This window comes from Geotrypetes seraphini, chromosome 2, assembly GCF_902459505.1.
Source record: "Geotrypetes seraphini chromosome 2, aGeoSer1.1, whole genome shotgun sequence".
Lineage (NCBI taxonomy): Eukaryota > Metazoa > Chordata > Amphibia > Gymnophiona > Dermophiidae > Geotrypetes > Geotrypetes seraphini.
In genome coordinates this window covers 444,461,421-444,486,572 of record NC_047085.1, presented here as the reverse complement: position 1 = coordinate 444,486,572, position 25,152 = coordinate 444,461,421, and the positions used below count along the sequence as shown (strand labels likewise).

General features: G+C 43.0%; 1 protein-coding gene across 1 annotated transcript in view; it reads left to right on the top strand.

Annotated features, from left to right (window-relative positions):
- The first annotated feature begins 218 nt into the window (after positions 1–218).
- The window catches only part of MPP7 (membrane palmitoylated protein 7), a 348,547-nt gene continuing 323,613 nt past the window's right edge, over positions 219–25,152 (top strand). The window contains exon 1 of the mRNA XM_033931438.1: positions 219–377. The gene's annotated coding sequence lies outside the window, so the exon portion shown is untranslated. The remainder of the gene's footprint in view (positions 378–25,152) is intronic.

The window sequence follows — 25,152 nt, the reverse complement described above, 5'->3', positions numbered from 1 at the left end:
CGGAACAATTTCTTGTATAAATTAAAATATGAGGACATTGTGATTTAGTTAGAATAACCCATTCACTTTAAATTAACTAGCCTAATTTCTAGGGTATAAAGGCACTAAATAGTTAAAGTTCTAAAAAAAAAAAAAAATTCTTTGACTTGACATGCTTAAGCTGCATGTTAAACACAGTTCTTTATTGTAAAATGATGATCCTTTTCTTTCTAGGGACATTTGCAGATAGCATAAATCTTTGTCGGCCTGCTTGGCTGCCAGTGGGCAGTTCAACTGAAACGGATAGTTACCCTCTGGTTGCCAAGTTCTTTTCTGCCATTCCTGTGTGATATTATTAAATCATGCCAGCTTTATCATCTGGACCTGGAGTGACACAGGTATGTAAAACTGAAAGAACTGTGTTTTCTGCTACCTGTATTTTTTAGTCTGTGAATTTATGATGTATTGCCTTTCTCTTTGAGAAATAAAGAATATGAATGTCCATTTAAGTTGTCTAAGTAATTATAATTTTCAGCAATCACTTTCCCTTCTAACACCCTCCTACCATTTAGTTGTGGAATATTCTTGAAGGGCTCACACTATCACCAAATGATTTTGACTTTGGATCTATCCCATGATTCAAGTTGCATGAGGGATTTCTCTGTCCTTGTGGACTGATTGGATCTGTGTCAACCAAGGAGGTTTAAGCAACAGGAGATGGTGGGAGTGGACTTGGTCCATTACCTGACGTGAAGCCAGTAGGTGGAGCTTGTTGCCATATTGCTTCACCACCAAAACAGCTTATTAGAAACCAAGGAAGTTTAATTGACAGGAGACTGCACCAGTCCAGAGATAGTGTTCAGCATTGCCACATGACTCTGTCTCCCATTAATTAAACCTCTTTGGTGTCCACAATAGTCATAGAAACATAGAAACAGCAGATAAAGGCCAAATGGCCCATCTAGTATGGCCATCCGCAGTAACCCCAGAAAGGAAGGAAGAATGCTTCTGATGTAGTGGCGACCCCTTCTGACACTCAGTGAAAGTGTCTGAGATTATTTATCAGTGGCGGTTTCTTTCTAGCTCTCATTCTCATGAAGGTTCCCAGAGCTGCCCAGACAGGGTAGAGGGTAAGAGGGTTGACGTTAGGAAATATAAAAGTGAAAACTTAAATAAAAAATAGGGTACATGTCAGAAGATAGATTTTAAATATACTATGTAAAGCTCTTTGGTTGTACCATAGAAAGAAGGTATTTCAAATCTAGAAAATAAGTATCCTGAACAGCAAGTATTGTATAAAGCAGGCCTGTATAACTTAGGCCCTCGCCAGGCCAGGGTTTTCAGGATTTCCCAAATGAATATGCATGAGATCTATTTGCATGCACTGCTTTCAATTCATATTCATTGGGGAAATCCCGAAAACCCGACTGGATTCGGCCCTCAAGGACTGGAGTTGTGCAGGCCTGGTATAAAGTAATACTGGGGAGCAATTTCCTCTGCAGCTCCTTGTGATCTTGGACCAAATCATGTAATCCTCCTTTTTTTCAGGTTCAAAAAAATCAATTGTGAGCCTAGTCGGAACAGAAAAAGTACCTGCATAAAATATGTAAACCACTTTGGTTGTACGACAAAGATAGTATATTAAGTCCATGACCCTGTACCATTTAAAGAGAAAATGCTTTGCACAATTTGATGAAAAGCCATTAAAAAACACACAGAGCACTCATCAGATATTTTATTAATGCTTTCTAACATATACCAAAAATCCCTTGTTTGTGCAAATACAGAGGCATCATTTAATCACTTCCATAGACACACAAATGAATTTTCTCATATTTAGGCTTTTATTTATAAAATGTATATAGCATTTTCCCAGCCAATTAAAGCAGCTTTTGCAGATGTTCAACTCCAATTAGATTTTAATGGACATGACTTTAAACACTCTCAAAACAATGTGAAATGCTACTTTTTGTATTGTTATGAACTGAAAGAACTCTCCATAGTCGTACTCATATGGATTTATAGTGATATTAAAATTCTCTTGAGATATTAGGATTTTATGATTAAATTTTTGTATTGTAGCATTCACCGTTTTTAAACCCTAATCTAGATCTTATATCCACTAGTGTTTAGGAGCAGTTTTCAAACTCTTGTAGCTGGTCATATTTTCAGGTTATCATTGACAAATATCTGTAAGATATATTTCCAGATACTGGAGGCAGTGAATGCAAAAATATCTCAGCTGAATGATGAGAGGTATTGATCTGCAAATGCTGGAACAGAGCAGATAGCAAGCAGACCAAACACACTGTGTAATGCAGGTAGAAGACAATTTATTTGAGAACAGATGAAATAAAAATTATTCCCGATTGTGGCTATGTTTAGTCTAAAGATGTGCTTCATCAGGGCTTGCAGCTGTGTGACTCCTAGCTGTGACTACTGTGGCTATTCTGCTGAGCTTGTTAATTATACCAGTGTTTTTCAACCTTTTTTGGGCAAAGGCGCACTTGTTTCATGAAAAAAATCACGAGGCACACCACCATTAGAAAATGTTAAAAAATTTAACTCTGTGCCTATATTGACTATATATAAAGTAATTCTCTTGAATAGGAATCAAATAAACACAAAGAAAGTATTTTATAATTACTTTATTATGAAATATTAAGTAAACAGAATAGTGAAAAATTATAAAATACTTTATTCAGTGCAAAACCTGGGCCTGTTTGGCTGAACACAAAGCTGATATTCTGGCTGGAATCGAAGAAAGACACACACGTAGCTCTTCGTCAACAGCTCTCAGTCTCTCTCTGTATTTGGTTTTTATAGCATACAAAAATAGACAAATATACCCTCCATCCTTTTTATTAAACCACAATAGCAGTTTTTAGCGCAGGGAGCTGCGCTGAATGCCCAGCGCTGCTCTTGACGCTCATAGGCTCCCTGCGCTAAAAACCACTATTGCGGTTTAGTAAAAGGTGACCACATTGTAAAATATAGACAGCAGATATAAATTCAGAACTGTGCATAGTAAGTGAAGGGACGTTTTCATCTCTGGGAATTTACCCAGTTAACTATTAAGTTATTTGGGCAAATTCCTTTGAAAACTGTGGTAATACTGCCTCCACTTTGCTAAATTTAAAATAAAATCATTTTTCCTACCTTGTCTGGTGATTTCTGGTTGCACTTTCTTCTTCTGACTGTGCATCCAATCTTTCTTCCCTTCTATCAGCCTGTATGCTTTCTCTCCTCCACACCTCATTCCCTCCCCCAACTTTTTCTTCCTCTCTCCCTGACCTTTCTTTCTTTTTTTCTGTTTCTCTTCTTTCCTTCTGTTTCCCTGCCTGCCCCCTTTCTTTCTTTCTCCCTGCCGTTCCCCAAGCCACTGCCACTGCCGCTGCTACTACTACTACTATTTATCATCTCTATAGCACTGAAAGGCTATAGGGTGTTCTAAAAGGTCTGAGTTTTTCACAGGAATTGGAGATTTCTGAGTTCCTCTTGGACTCCTAATCCCCAATGGACTCTGGTTTCAAGGACCTTCCTGTCTGGAGGCTGTACAAGAGCAGTCCTATAGGTTCTACCTATTTTGCCATGAGGAACTGTCTTGTCTGTTAGATCAAAAAAATACAAAATACTGTTAAATATTAAAAATACTAAATACTAAAAAAATAAGGTCATGGAACCAGGGCTCCAAAGCATTTTCTGCTACATAAGGTCCTCATCTGCATGATGACAGTGGAGTGGGAGTCCCCACATGGTCCCTTTGGGGTGGTAGGGGCTCTAAATTCCATGTGCCTTCGCTGAGGAAGCTGAGAAGTGTTGTCAGAAAGGCAACCACTGTATCCAAAGGGGCTCAACCTTTAAGGAGCTCAATGGAAAAAAATGTGGCACAGCAGATCTGCCTAGCATTTTTGGTGGGGGCCCTAGTGTTCAGGCTGTTTGTGGTGGTTATGTAGCTCTGTGCTCCATTGGTTCCAGTGGTTGTTAGGGTCTCCAGAGATGTCTTGCCTGAAGTTAAGAAGGCCTTTTTGGTGAATGCCCTCTGGTCCATCTGGCTTGTCACTTGGTGGCAGTGTTGAAAGTTGCTGTTATTTGTAGCTTTGCCACTGGGTATGGATGCAACCTACAAGAATCTTTTGAGTCAGCTTCCTTTAGGAGGCACTAATTCTTTGGTGATGATTTGGAGATGCTGATGAAGGATATGAGGGAGTTGCGACTCCGACTCCTAATAAAGTTAAATTGTATGTCAGGCAAATATTATAATGCTTAAATTTCTTATTTCACAAATAATAGTTTATGGCACAGGTTTTTTTTGTGGCAGCCATCTTGGATTTTAAAAAATCTTTTTTGTTTTTTCCTTTGCTTTCTTCTGCCTCAGAGCCCCTCGATTTGGCTGGCTGAGGAATGTTCATGTCCCATGTGCGGGTGAAGGGCAGGAGTCTCGAGCTTTGCCTTCTTCAAGTCCCCCAAGGTTGGGGATGCACAGGAGGCACATTTCCAGGGAAAGAGACCCTATCCAAGACACTCTGAATCTTTATTGGCCAAGCACAGTTTCTTGGGTGCCGTGGAGCCCAGGAGGATTGGCAGAAGGTCCCTGCCAGGGTCTACAAGACCCTGGGCACAATGCTTCTCCCCAGGTTTTGTGAATGTTATGTGCAATGCCTATCTGAACTGCCAAGGGTCCTCAGCATCTGTAAACAGCGCACCAATGGCAGTGTGCATAGGTTCTCCCCTAAGCAGGTGCCCCAACCAGACGAGGACACAGACTTGGACCAGGAGGTTCAGTCTGGCACTGAATGGGGGGATGGTAGGTCTACTTTCATGCAACTTTATCCTAGAATGAAGTTTTTTGGAAAAGTCTACTTCCTTGCAGGAGGATAGCAGGCAAAAGGTGGTAGTAACTCTGGATCAGGGGGCAGACCCATAGTACGTTGACTGTTCAAGGCCTCTGTGCTTTTGAGTATTATTTCTACCTCGCTGCAAGAGTTAAAGTGGCAGTTCCTCCAGTTCCTCAGTTATGAGCAGCTCTGTGGCTCTGACTGTGTTTTTTTCTCTCGCATCTAGACGAAACTGGTCACTGACCACTAGGGGTCACCAGAGGGATTCCTTCGAGTGGCTGACACAGGGGTGCCCAAATGGTTGATTGCAATTTAACAGTAGATCGCAAAGGCAATGCGATCTTATTCTTCCTGCCTCCCCGAGCCAGGCCAGGCACGTGCAAGCTCCGGACCCACAAGCCTTCACCTCCGACGTCAATTATGGGTCGGCCAATTGCTGCCTGGCTAACCTGGAAGTTCCTTTCTAACGTCAGAATTGACGTCGGAGGTACGGCTTGTGGGTACGGCGCTTGTACGTGCCAGGCCTTGCTCGGGAAAGCAAAGAGATATTGGCGTGTTGGCTTGGGGGGAGGGCAGGGAGAGAGAAAGAATCTTGGAAGTGGAGAAATCGGCGCGATGGCTTGGGGGGGCAGGGGAGAAAGAGGGGCAGGCAGGGGGTGAGAGAAAGAAAGATAGAAATAAAGAGGAGGGCAGGGGGAGAGAGAGACAGAAATAAAGAGGGGGTAGGGGGAGAAAGAAAGAGAGACAAAAAAGGGGAGGGGGTAGAAAGAAAAAAATATTGGATTTACAGAAGAAGGAAGTGCAACCAGAGACTCATGAAATCACCAGACAAAAAGGTAGGAAAACTGATTTTATTTTCAATTTAGTGATCAAAATGTGTCCATTTTGAGAATTTATATCTGCTGTCTATATTTTGCACTGGCCCCCTTTTACCAAACCGCGATAGTGTTTTTTAGCGCAGGGAGCTGCGAGGGGCATTCAGCACAGCTCCCTGCGCTAAAAAACGCTATCACAGTTTAGTAAAAGGGGAAGGGGTATATTTGTCTATTTTTGTATAGTTGTTACTGAGGTGACATTGCACATTTTAAAGTCATCTGCCTTGACCTTTGAAAACTCCCCCCGAATACAAATGATAATTAACATTTTCTCTGCATACAGTGTGCTTTGTGTTTTTAAAAATTTTATTGATGGTAGATCATTTTGACTTGGTCATTTTAAAAGTAGCTCGCAAGCCAAAAAAGTGTGGGAACCCCCTGGGCTAACACCTATGGCTAACTGGTATCCAATGGTGCCAGATTTCCAGCAGCTCTTTTTTTCCTCAAAAATATTTTTTATTAATTTTACCAAGTAAATACATCAAATACAAATAACACTAGCAACATAAATTAATTACATACAATAATACACTATTATAGTGAAAACATCAGAATAGAGGAAATAACCTAAAACAAATTAGACAAAATAAACATAAAATAAAAAAATGCACAAGAGCTGCGGATAATCTTTTCAGATATAGAGAAGTGAGATTTTACGCGCACTTTAATTTAAAAAAAAAAAAAAAGATTTGTATAGCCCACTTCTTTTCTATTTCACCTGCATCTTCTCGTTCTATCAGTGTCTATTTAAAACATATTCCCTCTATAACATAAGTGATAATGTCAAGGATTTTGATTTTTGTGTGACCCTTTTCTGCCTGGACTTACATCAGACCATAGAATCTCAGGATCATCTATCAGACATGTGAACCTATGACCTCAAGATCCAGACCACAAGAGGCAGACCGGCTACCTCCTGCGTTCACAGCAATCCCAGATATTCATTGCTAGGGGTCATACGAAAATGGATTCACTGGTAGTACAGGTCACTAAACGAACCTCCCTGCCTAGAGAAGGAGGGGTGATGTTTAAGGATACCCAGGACCTTAAGTGGACTTACTCCTCAAGTGGCAATTTGAAGGCTTAGCCCTAGGGATTAAGGTGGCAGCTGCATCTTCCTTTGTGGCACATGTTTGTCACACCCACCTATCTAGGTCCTCAGACCCGAAAGCTAAGGAAGATTGCCAAATGCTCTTTTCTGGGGTGAATTATATTACGGATGCTCTGTACGATCTTATTGGAGTTATGAGCCTATGCTGTCTCTGCCCGATGGATGCTCTGGATTAGACATTGGGCAGGATATTCTGCCTCTAAAGCTATGCTGAGCAGGCTTTCCTTTCAAGGATAGGTGATATTTGGTAAGAGCCTAGATGTCCTGATGGCCAGTGTGGTGGTCCGTCATCCCAAGGCCTTACCTGACAGTGGACGCAGAATGGCCTGGAGTTTGGGACAGTGCAATTTTTGAGGGTCCTGAAGATTACAGATGTGGGAGGCCAAACAATGCAAAAACCCTTTCAGGGATTGCATCTGAGATTCAAGGGGAGACAGCAAGCCTTGGACTCTTGCTCCTCCCAGGTAAGAGCAGTGATGCCAGGACAGGGCTGAACTTCCTCAGATAGGGGGCAGACTGTCTGCGTTTTGGTTGGTCCTGCTTTCAGATTTGCACAGATCACTGGATTCTGGATGTTGTCTGGGAAGGATACAAAATTGAGTTATGTGCCCCCTTACCAGCCCACTTTGTACATTCTCTGGATGAGCCCTCAAAGTTTGGGCTACTGAGCAAAGGCTACTAGCTCTTCAGGTCAAATAGCTGGTCCTGGATACAGAATTGGGCTCAGGCAGATGTTCCATATACTTCATTGGACCAAAGTAAGACTCAGACAACTGGAGGCCGATTCTGGACCTCAAGTCACTTAATGTGGCACTGAAGGTACTACACTTCTGCATGGAGTCTGTGCGGTCGATAACAGTGACAGTGACATTGGGGGAATTTCTTGCCTCCCTCAGTTTGACAGAGGCTTGTTTACACGTTCCCATTTTCCCAGCCCACAGGAAGTATATGCAATTTAATGTACTGGAACAGCATTTCCAGTCCTGTGTGCTCTCATGTGGACTGACCATGGCACCTCACACCTTTAGCAAGGTGATGGTAGTGGTAGCAGTGCATCTCCACAAACCTGGGATTCCAGTGCACGCATTTTTGGATGATAGGCTCACCAGAATTCCTTCCAAGGAGGAAAGTGAGCTGGCAGTTTTGAGAGTGGTGCAACTCCTCCATGATGGAGAGTCCACCTCATGAAGAGTCAGCTGGAACCTAAAGTGCCCCGTTATCTAATGATGGGTGGAAGCTCACTTGTAATCTCTCTCAGCCGCACTCGTGGCATGAGTGGAAAATGTGCAAGCTGGTTTTCTCAGTTGGCAGATTCTCAACCCAGAGGAATGTTCACTGTGTTAACGACTAGGTACCTCGTGTTTACAGCCTCAGATGCGAGCTTGGAAGTAGAGGATTGAATGTGTGTGTTCAACTGTGACTGGAGAATGAGTTCTTGTATATGTTTTCCCTATGGCCCATACTTGGTAAAGTTATTTACAGGATTGCGATCCATCCTGGATTGGTAGTCTTAGTGATGCCTGTTTGGCCTTGCAGACAATGGTATATGGTCCTAATCCATCTCCAGAGTAACGAAGGCCTCAGACTTATGGTCCAAGTGGAGCTTCTCAGGGACTGGTTCCTATCTAGAATCCAGAAAATTTTGAGCTGGTAGCCTTGACAAGCTGACGTGGTCATCATCATGTTTTTCAGAGCTAAGAAGCCATCCATGGTGGCAGCCTATGTTAAGGTCTGGAAATGCTTTTAGTGCTGGTGTGTAGTGAAGGATGTAGAGCCCTTGCAAGCTCTGATCTCAGTAGTCCTGGTCATTTTGCAGGAAGGACTTCAGAAGGGCTGTCGGTAAGTTCTTTGACAGTGCAGATAGCAGACCTTTCCTGTTACCTAAACTTGGGCGGAAAGAGGTTCCTGGCCTCTCACCCAGATGTTGCCCAGCTCATTAAAGGGGCTTTATGGTTGTACCCTCTGGTGCATTTCCCTTTCCCTTCGGGAACCTTAACATGGTGTTGCATGATCTCAGTAACTGATCTTTATGAGCCCTTACAGGAGGCTTTTCCTTGGGTTCTTACAGTCAAGACAGTGTTTCCTGGTAGTGATTATGTTGGCAAGATGAGTTTGAGTTAAAAGCTCTTTTCTGCAGGGAGGTAGGTATTCCTTAAGATTACTAAAGCAGGGCTCTCCTTATGCACGAGTCCATCCTTATTATCCAAAGTAGTCTTGGCCTTCTGGAAGTCCATTTGCCTGCTTCTTCTTTGGTACCTCAAAGTTACCAATGACGTTTGCCTTTTGGATCTCTTTTTTTTGGTCTGACCTGTCATGTCAAGAAAGGGAGGCTAGCATCTTAAAAACTTGATTTCCAGATGGATTAAAAAGGTCATTTCATCCACTTATGGGAGCTATGGTAAACAGCCCCCGATCACATTGAAGCGTACTCCATTAGACGGATTGCTGCCTTTTGAGTGGAGACTAGTGCTGTCTTGCTTGAGGAGATTTGTGAAGCAGCTACATGATCTCTTCCCTTCATTCCTTTACCAAGTTCTCTGGGGTGGACGTAGCAGCCAGGAAAGATGCAACTTTCGGGTCCTCTGTTTTGAAGGCAGGCTTAGCGGGCCCACCCTAGACTCTGTGGGCTTCTTTGGCATGTCTCTAGGGTTCAGGACCACTAAACACATTGCTACTAGAAAGAAAGATAGGTTTTTACCTTGTAAATCTTCATTCTTGTAGCTATGTCTGTCTAAGTGGTCCTGAATCCCCACCCTGTGAGTGGACTTTGCCTGCCTTCTGCCAATTTCTCTGTGTCTCAGAGGAGCTGAGAAGATAAAAACAAAACAAAAAAATAACAGATACTGCATAGGAACATCCTCAAGATCATTTAGTCTGGTTTAAGAGTTTGCTTGATAGCAGGACATACGAGTAGCTATATACATGGTTATATACGAGCTCTATACATGGTTATTGCGGGTTGCACGTTTTATACAAGGTATTGCTGCTTATATTTAAAACTTTAGTTTATAATGAGCCTCAGTTTATATCAAGAATGTTAATTCCTTACAATCCCATACGCTCATTAAGATCATCCTCCCAAAATTTATTAGTCATACCCTCCCTTAAAACAATAGGAATAAGAAGAGCAGACATGTTTTCTGTCATGGGCCCACAATGGTGGAATTCTCTTCCACAATTTATTACAATTGAAAGAGATTTGCATTCTTTTAAAAAATCTTTGAAAACACACCTTTTTAAAGACGCTTTTAATTCTTAATATTATGTAATCTTTTCTTAGCATTTTAATTTTTTAACCAAACCCTTTCCCTTATGTTTTTTTCCCTTATTTGTTTTCCTAACTAAAACAAATGTAATCTTTGCCCTTTCTTTCCCTCCATCTCAAGTTTGTCTTGTCTTAAACTTATGTTACTGCGTATTAATTTGTATCTCTGTATTTTATGTTTTACTTATGTACATCGCTTTGTAAACAGATTTAGCGATAAATCAAATATTAATAAACCTTGAACCTTGAACCTATTGTGATGTCAGCTATTTTCCCTATTTCCCTTATTCTAGTAATGTCTTTTATTACAGTGCTACTTGATTGCTTTTGTATGAACTGAGGGTGCAAGAGCAGCTACCTGAGAAGGAGATGGAGTTGAAAACATGATTAACAGTTTTATGCAAGCAACTTTCTAGTTCTGATACAAGAACCTAGTGTTCAGAACCATTAGACACATCTATAAGAAAGATTACCAAGGTAAGAATCTCATTTTTCTTTAGTGAAAATGGCACCTAGAGAATGATATAGGGACAAAGTTTGTCCCTGTCCCCACGCCGTTTCTATGAACTCTGTCTGATCCCATTTGCACAAACCTGGAATAGTTATGATTTTACAGTATATTGAAATCATTTTATTAAAGTATTAAAAGAAACAAGATTCTGCACAACTATCATTTTATAAATTACAAATACAGAACAAGGATCAACAAAACACCTGTCTCTCCTCTTCTATCTCGCCTCCACTATCAAGACAACTGAACAAGCCAAATTACTACAAAATGCTGCATATAAAAATCATACTAGCAGAATACCTAGCTCACACACACAAATGGCAAATCCATAATAGTTGACCATAAATGATTAACTTAAATAAAAATCCCAAGAAGCCACACCTTACATGTAGTGCAGCACCTATATAGATATATAAAGGAGTTGGAGTGGAAGTACCATAAATAGTCAGAATTGAAGGTTTTATGTACCGACTCCACAACCCTGAGTATGACTCTACATCTCCCTGAGCTATGGCAAGAGTTCACAATGATTCTTGGCTTCAAGGGGGTGGGCCACTTTAGGTCTGCTTGGCACCCTTTGGCCCAGGTAGGGTGCAGAGTACACCCTTCAGGCAGGGGTCCTTTCTTGGCCCAAGAAAGCTGGGCCCTCTGATAGGACCACTGTCACTTCTCCTGTCCAGTGGGAAACAGACTCCCTCTTCTGCAGTGAGGTTGTTTACATCACTTAAGATCGGTGAGTTCCAGGGGGTGGTTGAGAAGGGGTTCCCATGGAGTTTGCCCATCCGGATTTGGACTCATTCCATGATCTTTCCCCTGCAGCTATAGCTCTGAAGCACCAGGCAGTTAGTCTTATCCTTCAGCATCTCTGTGATATTGGAACAGTGGAACCTGCTCCACTGGGAAGCATGGCCTAGATAGGGACTCCATCTATTTCATGGTTCTGAAGAAGGGTGATTGATTCCTTTTACCCCCCTCCTGGACCTTAAAGGGGTAGATGCTTTCAGATTATGCTTTACTCTGTCATTGCCTCAGTGCGGCCAGAGAAGTTCTTGACTTCCTTGGACCTCATGGAGGCCCACCTCTACCTTCCCATTCTCCATTACAAAAGATATCTGTGCTTCTGTGCGTTGGGGTGGCATTTTCAGTTTTGGGCTTTGCCTTTTGGCCTGGCTGTGGTACTCTGCATATTTTCCAAGGTGACAGAACTGGTAGCTGCACACCTTTGGCATCAGGATATTTGGGTTCATCCCTGCCTGGATGACTGGCTGATTTGGGCTAACTCGACTTCAGAGAGCAGTTTGGCTACTTTGCAGGTCATTTCCTTCCTGGAATCCTTGAACTGGGTAGTGAACCATTCCAAGAGCCATCTGGCCCTGTCTCAGTCCTTGGAGTATCTTGGGATCTGCACCAACATGGCCAGAGGGATAGTTTTACTTTTGGAGGAGTGGGCAGAGAATTTCCAGGTGCAGTTGTGCCAGTTGTGCAATCTTCCAGAGCTCATGGTTTGGGATTAGTTGCAGCTCTTGCTCTTGGACTCAAGGGTCAGTATGCTGGAGGGTAGTGTCTTGGACAAGGGCTCATATGTGCCTTTTGCAGTTGGCTGTGTTGTCTTAATGGGCGTTGGCCTTGCAGTACTTCCATTGACCTCTGCTGTCCAAGGTGAGGCTCAGTCTAGCCTGGTGGAACAGTCCAGTTCACCTGCTGAGAGTTGATCTTCTGGATCCCTTGCAGTGGGTTCTGGTCACCATAGATGCAAGTCTCCTCAGTTGGGGATCTCACTGTCTGAACCATGGGGCTCAGGGCACCTGGTTGAGCCAGGAGGCATCCTGATAAATAAATTACCTGGTGTCCTGGGTGGTCCACTGAGCTTTTTTTTTTTGGGGGGGGGGGGATTTGGCTGTTTCTCAAGGGGAAATCAGTCAGAATGATGGTGTGCATAAACAAGCAGGGGCAGAACCAGGAGTCAGGTGTGGACATGGAGACATCTGCAGGCCCTTTCAGCAGTCCTCACTGTGGGCAAAGACGAGTTATAGGCAGACGTTCTCAGTTGCTCTTCCTTTATCTATGATTTGGATTATTCTTCCCAATGTGAATCACTTTGCATTTCTCCAAATTAAATTTCATCTGCCACTTGGATGCCCAGTCTTCCAATTTTCTAAGATCTTCCAGATGAGGATCAGCGCTCAAGAAAAAGATCTAGGTATCATCGTAGCCAATACCCTGAAACTTTCTGCCCAATCTGTGGCAGTGGCCAAAAAAGCAAACAAGATGCTAGGAATTATTAAAAAAGGGATGGTAAACAAAACTAAGAATGTTATAATGCCTCTGTATTGCTCAATGGTGCGACCTCTTCTTGAGTAATGCGTTCAGTTCTGGTCTCTTTATCGCAAAAAAGATATAGCAACACTAGAAAAAGTTCAAAGAAGAGCGACCAAGATGATAAAGAGGATGGAACTCCTCTCATATGAGGAAAGACTAAAGAGGTTAGGGCTCTTCAGCTTGGAAAAAAGATGGCTGAGGGGAGATATGATTGACGTTTACAAAATCCTAAGTGGTGTAGAACGAGTAAATTTTTTTTTTTTTTTTTACTGCATCAAGTTTTACAAAGTCTAGGGGACACTTGATGAAGTTACAGAGTAATACTTTTAAAACCAATAGGAGGAAATATTTTTTGACTCAGAGAATTGGATTGCGTTGCCAGAGGATGTGGTAAGAGCAGTAAATGTAGATAGTTAAAAAAAAAAAATGGTTTGGACAAGAATCCTAGAGGAAAAGGTCATAGTCTGCTGTTGAGACAGACTATGGACGTAGCCACTGCTTGCCCTGGATCGGTGGCATGGAATACTGATTCTAACTGTGTTTTTGCCAGGTACTTGTGACTTGGATTGACCTCCGTGAAGGTGGGATACTGGGCTGATTGGGCAATTAGTCTGACCCACTAAGGCTATTCTTATTTACTGGCAATGAATTGTTGATGAATTAACACTGACATGAAACTCGTCTGACCTCTCGTACAGTAGCTGAGGTGAGGTAAACTTGCGATTAATTAATGAAATGCATTGAAGTGCACGGTTTTGGCGTGATGTGATGGCACATGGATGACCAGACCGAGACTTGTCTACCACTGAACCCATTGCTTTCTTCTTTTGTCAATCTTTACTACCGCGCTATGACTGCAGCCAACTTTGCTGGTGATCTGGCGGCACGAAAATCCTTCTTTGCTCATCACCAACACATGAACGTGCTCTTCCGACGTTAGGTGCTGATTGGACAGTCACAACCCAGTTTTGAAGCATGATCTGTAAGTTATAATAGCTATGTTCCAGTATCAACAAAATTGTAAAATTAGAAACAAGTGATCTTAAAAAGTTGATTCTAAAAGCCAAACGTATCCCTTTTAATGTGGCATGCAGACAAATATATTAGGTCAACATAAAATTAAAATAAAAGATCAGACATTTGAAAGAATGCAAAATTCACAAGTGGATCCAGATGTTTGCACACCAATGAAACACTAAAAGCCCATAGGTATAAAATGAGCATTAGAAATTAGCACATACATACTAATTCCCTTAATGTGTGTTAGTTGCATTAAGTCCTAATGCTGCTTGATGAAACCATTCCCAAGTTTTTAAATGTTGTTAGTGATAGCATATACTGTTTTTTGTAATACTGTTCTGGATTCTTCTGTGCAGTAGAAATATATGTAGTGATTGGAAGAGACTATGTTTGATATAAATGAAGAGCAATTCATTGAACTTTGAATAGGAAAAAAAACACTTAGCTTATCTTGTTCTATTATAATAAAGTGATTCATTGTTTTGGTAATCAGGTGTTTGCTTAGGGCTTGATTTTACTAAGCTTTTTCTGTTCTGTATGTATGGGAAAAGTAGCTTATTAAATCATGCTCTTTATGTTCAGTGGCCATTAACTGCAGAAATAATTTTGATTTTAGGCTTAATATTTAGGTCTAAGAACCACAAATGAAAGGAAGTCAATATCACTGTATTCCATAAAAAATTATTTTCTATTTCTTTAATGACAAGGTTAGTGTTTCAAAATATGTAAGAGCCTTGGAACGTAGAGGCCATATTTTTTTATCATTTAGCACGGGTTTATAGCTTCAACAGACTTGTCTTAAAACTGAAGTTATGAGGGATATGACAAGAATGACGGTATCAAATTTCTCTAGACGAACCAGTGAATTTTTCCATTCTGATGTCAAGAATGTTGAGCATCTGGAGTCTACAATCGTGTGATTGAATAGTTTGCTACTGGAACAAGTTTCTTTTTTTCTACCAATATATTTTCCTTCTAGGATCTAGGGTTTTCTGTAGAATTTTTAATTCTGTAATGGGTCTTTAGATTTGGAAGATTTTGGTATCCATCTAGAAAAAGATAAGTGAAAAATTACCCAAATTTCACCTAGGTAAAGTTAGAATGAATAAATAAACAAACCTGTGTATTCTGTCTGATCTAGGTTGTTTGCTTTTTTCCCTTCTTTTCCTTTACAAAGTGGGAATAGAACACATGATTTGTTTTTCTGGTTATTTTTGTCAGACCAAGCAGCAGCAGCTTTGTTTATTACTGTTTAACAGATTTAGTGCTCCTTTTACTAAGGTGCGCTAGCGTTTTTAGCGTATGCTGAAGATTAGTGTGCTGAATGAAAACCACTAACGCAAGTTCTATGGAGGCGTTAACGTCTAGCGCATGCGGCATTGTAGCGCACATACCTTAGTAAAAGGAACCCTTAATTTAACATTAATATTTATAATCTACCCTTTCAATCCAAAGTAAAGAGCAGAGCACAAATCATAAATAAAAAAGCAATGAAATCTAAGGCAAAATACAACATAATCAATAGAATTAAATTAAAAACAAAATACAAATATCCCAACCCCTCCTCAAAATCATTAATACCCTATTCAAATAAATTCTATAAAACTTTCAACGCAATTGCATATCCTAGGTCTTCCCTCCAAAAATAATTGTCGTAAGCATAGCCATCATTATAATTCTATAAAGCAATTATGTTTCTATTGCAATGTGTCTAGTGGTCCTGAATGCTAGGGTTATGCATCTGAAACCACAGGTTGCTTGCAGAATGCTGTCAATCATCTTTGAAATCCCCCTCTTCCCAGGCAGCTGCTCCTGCACCCACCCATCCTCAGTTATTTTCTGCAAGCAAGTTGTTCAGAAGTGTTTTTTCTCTGCTTTACGGTTTTATTATTTTAGGGTATTTTTTCTTATTGTTTGGTTGGAGTCTTAGTGCCCAGAGGTTCCCATTGTTGGAAGCGCTGCCTGGCAGAAGACTCAGACTCAAGTGGCAGAAGTCTGCGGCTAGCCAGCTGCTAGCCATCCGTGATTTTGCTGGCAATGGCTATCTTTTTTTTTAAAAGCCTCCATCTGCCTCAAAATCGATTTTACTTAAAATAGATAGAGATGGACCCCTCAGGCCTTCTTACCCCTGTATCATGCCAGGTTTGCACAAGATGGATGGCTGAGTGTATCTATGTTCTGTGTGTGATGAAGCACATGGGGGAGGGCAGGAGCCTAGGGCTCAGCCTCCTCTGAGTCCTCCAGGGCTGGGGATCTGGATGAGGTACAATTCCAAGGGAAGAAACCCTTTTCAGAGCCCTCTGAAGATGCATTGGCTAAGCGCAGAGGCGTGGGTTGCTGTGGAGCCCAGGAGGACCTGTAGGGTTTCCCTGCCAGGATCCTCAAGACCTTCAGTGTAAGGCTTTACCCCAAATTTTGTGAGCCTTAGATGGAATGCCTATTTGAACTACCAAGGCTCCTTGATGTCTTTGTTAAGTGCGATGGAGGCAATAGCACAGGGGTTCTCCCTTCAACATGTACCCTGACCAGACAAGGGGACAGAACTGGACCAGAATATTTAGTCTGATATAGACTAGGAGGATGGAAAGTCTGATTCCATGCCATTATTGTCCTAGCAGAGTCTGGTTCTTTGCATGAGAACAGCGGTCAATAAGTTGTAGTGGCCCTGAACCAGGGGGAAGACCTCACTGTTCTCCAGCTGTTCAAAGCCTCCGCTCTCTCTGGCATTATATCTACCACACCATGAGAATTGAAGCTAGAAGTTCCTTCAGCCCCCTCATCGCAGTGCTCAATTATGAGTGGCTCAGTTACAATGGCCATGTTCTTTCCCTTGCATCTAGGCATCACAAAGCTGGTCATGGACCACTGGGAGTTGCCAGAGGGATCCCTGCAAATGTCTAAGAATATGACCAAGGTATACCCTATGGCTCTGGATTTCTAGCAGCTGTTCAGCTAAAGGTAGATTTGCTGATGGTGCAGGTCACCAAATGAACCTCCTTGCCTAGTCAAGGAGGTGTGATGTTAAAGGATTCTCAGAACCTTAAAGTTGACGTCCTCGAGCCAATTAGAAGCTTTGGCCCTAGAGATTAATGTGGCAGCCGCGGATTCCTTTGTGGTACGTGCTTGCCACACCTGACTATCTTGAGTCTCGGCCTTGGAGGAAGACAAAGACCCCCAAATGCTTCTATCTATCTGGGGTAAATTATATAGTGGATGCTCTGTATGACATCAGAGTCATGAGCAAGGTGTTAACCTAGGGTGCTGAAGGAACTTAGGGAAGTTCTGGTACCTCCACTGACTGACCTTTTCAACAAGTACTGGAGGACTGGCAAAGGGCGGATGTGGTCCCTTTCCACAAAAGACCTCATTTAGAATATTGTGTACAATTCTGGAGGCCGCACCTTCAAAAAGATATAAAAAGGATGGAGTCGGTCCAGAGGAAGGCTACTAAAATGGTATGTGGTCTTCATCGTAAGGCTTATGGGGACAGACTTAAATATCTCAATCTGTATACTTTGGAGGAAAGGCGGAAGAGGGGAGATATGATAGAGATGTTTAAATACCTACGTAATGTAAATGGGCAAGAATCGAGTCTCTTTAATATGAAAGGAAATTCTGCAATGAGAGGGCATAAGATGAAGTTAAGAGTTGATAGGCTCTGGAGTAATCTAAGGAAATACTTTTTTTTACAGAAAAGGTGGTAAATGCATGGAACAGTCTCCCAGAAGATGTGGTGGAGACAGAGACTGTGTCTGAATTCAAAAGGTCCTGGGATAAGCACATGGGATCTCTCAGAGAGAGAAAGAGAAAATGGTTACTTCGGATGGGTAGACTAGATGGGCCATTTGGCCTTTATCTGCTGTTATAAAAAAATTATATTAAATGAAAGGGAACTGCACCAATAATATATATCCCTGTCTGGCTTAGAGAAATATATATTATAAAGAACTATTAATTTGGGGAAAGTTAGCTTGCTTGATTAAAACAGCTCTGTAATAACAATTACTTATTCAAGACTAAGACTTAGAGCATTTATGCACAAACTGAAAATTTATTTAAGAGCATTAAAAACAAAGCAGGTAGGCAGTTGTTACAAATGGGACCTTTTGAGCTAAGAATTAACAGATATACACAGACAAAGTTTCTTTAAGATTAAAGGTTCAAAGTTACTCACACATGTGGGTTGAAAAAGTCCTTAGAAGGCCGAGCACATGTTTAGAAGCACATGTTTGCAGCTTGGTCGAGCACTGGTGATCCAGGAGAAAGAGGAAGAAGAGAAAGCCAAGAGAGAGTACCCCCACGTGGTATCCATGCTTTATAGATGTAGGGAGGATTCCCAGGATGCATCAAAATGCAGGGGCTGTCTCTATCTCACATCCAATCATACAGTAGTGCAGTCTTGTCATCGGTGATGTCATGATGGGATTTTCTTGCAGACAGTGGGCAGGCACTGATCCATGCTTTTGTGTATTCACCTTAGCTGTGTCTGGCCATTGTCCTTTTATTTAACACTGTCTGAAGGCAAACTGGCTCAGTCCTTTTTCTGGCACACCCTGCCATGCTTTTGGAATAGGTGCTTTTAACACAGCACCTGGATAAGATGTCTGAGGCAGGGGTGGACTCCAGACTTTTCAGAATCCCAGTTAGAAATCATTTTTTACTTTGTCCATAATTTCAAGCAAACTTAAATATACTAATTGGGAATAAAAGCACATGGTCTACTAAGGATGCATTTACTATATATAAAATACTTATTAAACCTTGAAAGAAAGGAAGTGAAAGAAAAAGGTGGGAGGGGAAAAGAGAGAGACAATTTGTGTATGGAGTGTGGTAGATATTTGCAGATCACGCTACACTGCCATCATGTTTCTATGTTTCTATTCTATCGCCACTTGGCGGATGTTCTGGATTAGACAGTGGGCAGGAGATTCAGCCTCTAAAGCCACACTGAACAAGCTTTCCATTCAGGGGCAGATGCTATTTGGCCAGCATCTGGATGACCTGATGTTACCCTAAGGTTTGCCGGGTCAGTAGACCCTGAGTGGCTTGGTGTCTGGGCTGTGGGAATTTTCAAGACTTTTGAAGATTCCGCCCTTATGCGGGAGGGCAAGTGATGCAGAGGGTTACATCAGAGGTTCAGCGGGGGCAGGAGACAGCAAGCCTCTGGCTCTTGCCCCTCTCCAGCCTCCAAGAAAGCACAATGACTCTAGGACAGTCAGAGTCTTCTCGGATAATGTGACAGTGGTGGCCTATGTCAATAGGCAAAGGAGGCACCAGAAGTGCCCTGTTATGCCTAGAAGCTCAACTCCTCTTTTGGGGGGAGGAAGGGAGAAGAAAGAGGGGTGGAAGCTCATTTACCTGCTCTCTCAGCCAGGCATGTAGCGGGACTGAAAAATGTGCTCTCAACCTGGTGTAATCGTCACTATCCCCCCATGTATTCAACTCCGTTGTTCCCTTTCCCTCTTGTCCTTTGTTACACCACTAGTCTATCTGCTGCATTTTGCATATCTGCAACTTATTCCCCAACCTAATAGTTAAATCTAAAAAGAAAACGTTACAATAGTCAAGGGCGGGTAACACTAAGGTATGAGTAGCAATTCAAAAGGTCACCTTTTTAAGTAGGTGCACAATTAAGTAAATGTGTCCTTATTTAAAAAAAAACCAAAAACAACCCCAAGAGTATATAGAGAAAATCATTTATCTGAAATTTTAAAAACCAAAAAGCTCCAAAACCCAATTTTTTGTGTGATATTGCTGCATTACTAATTTGTACAAAAAAGTTTACATTTAGCATCAAAAATGAAATCTGGCCCCAAAGTCACATTAAAGTCTTTATGTTGATAGTAGGTCAGATATTTATTTATTTACTTACTTACTTATTTGCTGCTTAAAGCCAGAGAGTCTCACAATGAAATATCCAAAGTAAACTTAACAGACAAGTACCCTCACACAGGTGTACCTCTGAAGTGTTGGTGGGTAGCTGCAAAGATTTATATTCATTGCCTATGGCCCTGCACACGTCTCTCTCTTGCGTCCAGCCAGGAAGGAAAAAAGAAGTGATGTCAGTCAGCAAAGCAAGAGACAGCAAAGAGAAGCCTGCAGCGTTGCAGCAGGTTAAGAATATGAATCACTGCAGCCACTGGTGACACATCATTCCAAAAAACGAAAACTTCTAAAATCCAAAATACCTATGATCCTGACCATTTCGGATAAAGGATTGGGAACCTGTACCAATTTCTTTCAAGCTCAACAGTTTAGTGGGGACACATGCAATTAATGTTATAGGCCCCCCACCAATATCAGTTCAAGGCTAAGCCATGTGTACACCAGGGCTTTCAGGTATGGAATGGTGTACCTGAAGACTGGAAGAGAACTGAGGATTATCTGCTTTTCCTACACTCTTTGAAGAGAAAGATACAGCTCGTAACTCGATAATTTTCTTTATAGATGTGTCTACGAGGAAATTGTTGACCTGTCAAACTCTTTTTAAGGTTTGGAGACACAAAATAAATGGTGGATGGTCTAAGCACTGAAACCCCAACAGTGTCAAGACATCCATCGTTTTACCAGCCTTGTGAGCAGGTGTATTGTCTTGTAAAAAGAGAATTCCTTTACAAGGCTTCCCTTTTCTTTTTTCTTCAATGCCTCCTTTAATTGGCACAGCAAGTTACAGTAGTATTCTGTGTTAACTGTTTAGTTCCTTGGAAGATTCCTTCCTAATTCCAAAACACTGTAGCCATGACCTTTCCTGCTGACTTTTGGGTCTTGAATTTCCTTGGCCTTGGAGAACCTGAGTGCTGCCATTACATGGGCTGTTGTTTTTTCTCAGGATCATAGTAGTGTAACCATGTTTTATCAACAGCAGAGTATATTGCCTGACAGCACATACTAGGCATATTATTAAACTTAATACCTCTCTCAGAATTATCTTTATGCCTTTCCTTACTTTGGTGAGTTTTAGACCACCGTATTTGGATGCAAACTTTAGAAATAAGAACAGAATTAGATCTGTTTCTTTTATTGGGACCATTAGTATTCTTATCCTGACAGTGGTAAAGCAGTACAAAGCGGGGCCACCTCAAATGTGTTTGGCTATTCTTGGTACTGTCTCCCGTAGAATGAAGAGCTGATCATTTCCATGCATTAGGACAGCAATCTATCTCTTCATGACTAACCAGATGTCATTCTTTTGAAAGGTACGAGTGGAATTGTGTTTCCCTAAGATATGTGCATGTCACTGTCTGACAGCTGAGAGCTTTCTATTCCTTTTTTTTTTCTCTCTCTCTCTATTTGCCTAAATATCCTATATAATAAACCTATATAATAAAAGGCTAACTCGCGCATGCGCAGTCCTATTTTCGTGTTCCGTGCGCTGTAGGTCTGTGGCCGAAGGAGTGCGCATGCGCGCGAATACGTCACCACCCGATCGCCTCCACAAGCCGGACCGCAGCCAGACGACGTTCTCCGTTTCTCCTGTCGCCACCGCCGATCTCCGTTTCTCCTTTGCCGCCCACCCCCTTCTCTTCCCGCGGGTCCGAATGGCGATTCAAGCAGCGTGTACATCAGTCTCCACACGCTGCTTCGGGCCCTTCTACTGCCCTGATTTGCTCTGCCGCGTCTCTGATGATGTCATCAGGGACGTGCCAGAGTAAATCAGGGCAGAAGGGCCCGAAGCAGCGTGTGGAGACTGATGTACACGCTGCTTGAATCACCACCTTTGTAGTCCGGCCCGCGGGAAGGGGAAGGGACAGGGGCGGGTAGAGGAAACGCTAATGCTGCTGCACAGGGAACTGGGGGGGGGGGGAGGGAAATGGAGGGGAAGGGAATGCTGCTTTGGACGGACAGACAGACAGAGAGAGGAAGGGAAACACAAAGAAAATAAGAAATACACAGGGGCAGGTGCTCAGGGAACTGGTGTGGGGGGAGGGAAATGGAGGGGGATGGAATGCTGCTTTGGACAGACAGAGAGAGGAAGGGAAACACAAAGAAAATAAGAAAGACACAGGGGCAGGTGCACAGGGAACTGGTGTGGGGGGAGGGGGATGGAATGCTGCTTTGGACAGACAGACAGAGGGAGGAAGGGAGACAGAAAGGAAAGAAGAAAGACACAGGGTCAGGGAGATACACAGAAAGACAGACAGGCAAAGGGGGCCAGGGACAGAGACAGACAGAAAGGACAGCGGGAGCCGCGTCAGGAGGGGTGCGGGATGCGGCAGTGGGAACTTTTCCAATGGGTGCAACTGGGCAGCTGTCGGGAACCTCTGATCAGGGGCAGAGCAAGGTAAGAGTATCATAGGGATAAGAAGGAGGAGGGAGGATAAAAAAGGAAGGGATGCCTACTGCTGGACAGGGGGAGAAGGAAAGAGATGCTGATGGACAGGGGAGGTGAAGAAAAAAGAACGGAGGACTAATGTTGGACAGGGGGAGAAGGAAAGAGGTGCTGCTGGACAGGGGGAGGTAAAACAAAGGGAGAAGGGCTGCTGCTGCATAAGGAGAGCAGTGAAGGGGTGGTGGTGGACACAGTGGAGGTAAAAGGAAGGGAAAATGGACAGGGGGAGCAGGCAAGGGGTGGTGATGGACAGCCAAGGAAAAAGAAAGGCAGAAAGAAAGAAAGCGGCTAAGGAGAGAGAGAGAAAAAAATACAGACACACACACATATGTTCTAGCACCCGTTAATCTAACGGGCTTAAAGACTAGTCTATATATAAAAGATTAAGTCTACTTGAGCCAGTTGGCACATAGAGCAAATTTTGCCAAGTTTCTGGAGGAAACGTCCATAGTCTGCTGTTAGGCATTTGTGACATGAATTGACCACTCTGGAAATGGGATACTGGGCTAGATGGACAATAGCTCTGATTTAGTACGGCTACTCTTATCTTCTTAAGGCAGACACAAACATCTTCCACATTTCTTTGTGTTCTGTTCCATTAGCTGCTTCTGACTAGAGAATGACATGGTAACAAAATTCATCGCCATTCCCGTCCCCTCAGAAACCGCGGGAAACCATCGCCATGACATTCTTTAAGGAGAGAGGAAAGAATCGGAGTATGAATGGGCACAACCACTGACCCTCAAGCCTTGCATTGAAGAATGACATGGGATTGTTTCCCACGGTTATCAGCGGGGACAGGAACGGTGATGAATTTTGTCACCATGTCATTCTCTACTTCTGATCAGCTGATATGGCGTCAGCTGTTAAAAAGGACCTCACTGAGCTGGACATCTTTTTTGGCCTTCCTGGACCTCTTTCCCTTATGATTTCTAGTTAATGACATGCCTTAGTGTCTATTGTAGGTGCCCAAACCATCTAAGTCATTGTTGCTGTAATATCTTACTAATTATTATGCTCTATCACTTCAGTTTTAACCTTATGTTGCCAGTTGGAGATTTTTTTTTTGTTTTTGGACAGGTTTCTGCACCATGTAACGGAGTAGGTATCACAGTGCAATTATATACATGTTTTTACATTCAAGGAGTTAGCTTCCAGGGTGTCAGGTCAAAGGCGCGCCCAGACAGTTGAGAGCAGCGCGCGCCGCTCTAAATTACTGTTTTTAGTGCTCCGACGGGAGGGGGGTATGGGGGGGAACCCCCCCACTTTACTTAATAGACATCACGCCGCGTTGTGGGGGCGTTGTGGGGGGTGTGGGGGGTTGTAACCCCCCACATTTTACTGAAAACTTCACTTTTTCCTGGTTTTTAGGGAAAAAGTTCAGTTTACAGTAAAATGTGGAGGGTTACAACCCCCCAAACCCCCCATAACGCCGGCGCGATGTCTATTAAGTAAACTGGGGGGGGTTCCCCAACAAAACCCCCCGTCGGAGCACCTAAAAACTGTAATTTAGAGCGGTGCGGCAGCGTGCGCTGCACTCAATTGTCGGCGCGCGCTTTTGTCTTTCGCACCGTTGTCTATGAACCAGCTTCCAGTGTATTCACAACTTAAGCTACTTTACCCATTCTAATTTTCCATTCTAATTGTGGTGATCTCTCCTACTACCAGACTTCCTAAACAGGTGAATTCTGGCACTCTTCTACATCACCAAACAAAATCCAGTCCCTAAAGGGCTACATACTCAAGTGTTCCTTGGAAATTGCATCGGTTGTTGGTTCAGCCACAACCACCTGTGGGTAACTAGTACTGAAGCCCCAACTGGCTACTAAAATGGTGTGTGGCCTTCCTGATAAGGCGTATGGGGACAGACTTAAAGATCTCAATCTGTATACTTTGGAGGAAATGCAGGAGAGGGGAGATATGATAGAGGCATTTAAATACCTATCTAATATAATAAAACCCTTACCCGTGCATGCGCAGTTGAAACTGTGTGATACCTGACAGTGTGATTTGTGCCTTCGTGGCCGTGTTCCATTTGTGGCGCATGCAGCGGCTTGCCGGTTTGAGCAGCGGCAAGAGCAATGGCAGGAGGGTTCACCGCTGAGAGCAACGACAGAGGACAGTGACGATGGCATTGCAGCACTCCTTGCTGAGCTGGAAAAGATCAAGAAAGAGTGTGCTAAAGAGCAGGCTCGCAAGGAAGAAGAGCAAAAGGCTGAAGAAGAGAGAATTTGAATAGAAAATTTTCTGAGTGGTAACCCCCTGCTGAACCTAACCGGCCCAGCTCAGGTTCCAGAAGTCTTCAAAGTGAAGCAAAGATGGGATGATGACGTTGTGTTCAAGAATTGTTCCAAGGGGGCAGATGAACTAAAGAAGGATTGTAAACGATACTCTACAAGGTGTCCGGCTGTTATAGCTGCACAGGAAAGTGGAGGGGGAGAGGGAAAGGGGGCTGCTTTGGGGGGAGGGGTGTGCTGGGGGGGCAGGCAGCATTCTTAGTTTACTCGGGGGGGAGGGAAGACAGACGGGGCCACGGAGAGACAGACAGGCATAGCGCAACAGAGAGAGACAGGCAGGCAGGGGGGCCTGGGAGAGAGACAGAGAGACAGACAGAAAGAATGACAAACAGACAAGGGGCCAGAGAGACAGACAGACAGCAGCCAAAGAGAGTGAGACAAAGAAGAAAGGACAGACAGACAGCGGCCAAGGAGAGAGAAAGAAAGAAAGACAGACAGACAGGGGGCCTGAGAGACAGACAGAAAGAAAGACAGACAGACAGCAGCCAAGGAGAGAGAGAGACAGAAAGAAAGAAAGACAGAATGACAGCAGCCAAGGAGAGATACAGACAGCAAGAAAGCACTACTGCTGGATAGGGGGAGCAGGCAAGGGGTGGTGGTGGACAGCC